We start from the raw sequence: 1,480 nt of genomic DNA on the forward strand, positions 1-1,480 counted from the left end.
ACCACTCCGACACACCTCCCGTGAAGTCCCCGCTCAGAAGTCAAACAGACAAAGCGTGCATGTATCAGCATCGTCGCTCAGCTGAAACACGGATTCGACAAATTCATCAACGCGTGGAGAGGCAGCAGCAAAGACAAGGAGAAAAAGAAAAACAAACGCGAATGCAAAAAATGAGAAGGGCGTGGACGCGGGGCCTCGGTCACAGGGCACGCGCGGCTGGAATAATGTGCGGCGCCCCAAATCTCGTGAAGACACTTGTGTTCAATCCATATTCGGGTGATTGTCATAAGACCGTCGTAAGTGGTTTGTCGTCATCGACCCGTGTCAGTGCGCCGCAACGACGGATGGGCCGCCATCACTCGCACGGCAGCGGAGGAAGTAAAGGGGAAGAGGAAGTGGAAAGGCGGGGCGTGCGCACACACGCACACCGCCGCCACAGGGACGCCGTCAGCCGGGGAAAGAAGAGTATTCTCCAACACGATTGCTGTCATTCAGTGAAGCTCAGAGACTCCAGTCGGTTGTTGTCATCACTTCGGCAGAGACTCGGTGACGCTCAGTCTCGGGACGCACCAAGATGGCCCACGGCACCTGGCTGAGAAGTCCGCTCCATGGCTAAAGTCCCTTCTCCACTAGTGGGGGCGCTTGTGAAACAAGCAAGATGAGACAATAAAAATAAAAAAATAAATAAGAAGCAGACGACACGGCCGAGGCATTCCAGCAGCAGAGGCAAAGCCACTCTCGGACCACGTGAGTGTGCAGCAAGGACAACGCAGCGGGTCCAGGACACAACTCCAATGTGGTCCTTCCAATCCCAGACTGACAAGCTGAAAGTAATAAATAAACAGCGCTTTCATTCCCCCACCCACCCACACATACGCACACACAAACAAACACACACACGCACACACAAACGCTCGCGTGTCGCCATGGGACAGCACTCTGCGTCAGCAACACGATTTGCGTCACAGCATGTACTCAGATGTTGCTGTTAATTGATCGGTTTTGGGTGCTCATCGTCCGCAGCCGTGCACACGAGGTACCTGCGGCGACGCGGAGGGAGTGGGGTGCATGGGGATGCTGAGTCCCGCGAAGTGTGCTGGGTAATTACGGTGCAGTCAAAACTGACAAATAATGCAAGTCATTGTTTGCATTTTCCCACTGATATTTTTAAACAAGTTAAATTTGCTTTGTTTTCCCCTGTGTTGTTGAACGTTTGAATCATTTTTGCTAATCCGTGCTTATTTTGATTTAAAAAAAGACAAATATAATGAGAGTAGAGGTATCCGTGTTAGTTGTTGTACGTCGGGTAATCGTTGTATCCGACTGCTGTTCTTGTGTAGTATGTTTCTGGTCGCGGCTCGTTGAGGGGCCAGTTGTGTTGGGCCCTTTCAACGAGATCGGGGTTCGCAATGAACTTGGCGCCAAAAGCCACGGCGTCGACTTTTCCTTCCCAGTATTTGCTGGTCTGCCTCTTCGAAAT

The 1,480-nt window shown here is 51.8% G+C and overlaps 6 non-coding genes across 6 annotated transcripts, besides 2 other annotated features; all 6 read right to left on the minus strand.

Annotated features, from left to right (window-relative positions):
• Window positions 1–28: 28 nt before the first annotated feature.
• Window positions 29–113, minus strand: Tc00.1047053495775.10. Its single transcript, XR_008255075.1, has one exon. It is a non-coding gene; the product is annotated as a C/D small nucleolar RNA (snoRNA), TB9C2C2 (small nucleolar RNA).
• Window positions 114–210: 97 nt separating this feature from the next.
• Tc00.1047053495775.20 lies at window positions 211–319 on the minus strand. Its single transcript, XR_008255076.1, has one exon. It is a non-coding gene; the product is annotated as a C/D small nucleolar RNA (snoRNA), TB9C2C1 (small nucleolar RNA).
• Window positions 320–441: 122 nt separating this feature from the next.
• Tc00.1047053495775.30 lies at window positions 442–534 on the minus strand. The gene has a single exon (XR_008255077.1). It is a non-coding gene; the product is annotated as a C/D small nucleolar RNA (snoRNA), TB9C2C7 (small nucleolar RNA).
• Window positions 535–557: 23 nt separating this feature from the next.
• Tc00.1047053495775.40 lies at window positions 558–624 on the minus strand. Its single transcript, XR_008255078.1, has one exon. It is a non-coding gene; the product is annotated as an H/ACA snoRNA, TC9C2H2 (small nucleolar RNA).
• Window positions 625–665: 41 nt separating this feature from the next.
• Window positions 666–688: a sequence feature (AT_rich).
• Window positions 689–736: 48 nt separating this feature from the next.
• On the minus strand, window positions 737–807 carry Tc00.1047053495775.50. Its single transcript, XR_008255079.1, has one exon. It is a non-coding gene; the product is annotated as an H/ACA snoRNA, TC9C2H1 (small nucleolar RNA).
• A 52-nt stretch (window positions 808–859) lies between these two features.
• Window positions 860–909: a microsatellite.
• Window positions 910–940: 31 nt separating this feature from the next.
• Window positions 941–1,020, minus strand: Tc00.1047053495775.60. The gene has a single exon (XR_008255080.1). It is a non-coding gene; the product is annotated as a C/D small nucleolar RNA (snoRNA), TB9C2C6 (small nucleolar RNA).
• Between the last annotated feature and the right edge of the window lie 460 nt (window positions 1,021–1,480).

Source organism: Trypanosoma cruzi (genome assembly GCF_000209065.1).
Source record: "Trypanosoma cruzi strain CL Brener chromosome Unknown tcruzi_1047053495775, whole genome shotgun sequence".
NCBI lineage: Eukaryota > Euglenozoa > Kinetoplastea > Trypanosomatida > Trypanosomatidae > Trypanosoma > Trypanosoma cruzi.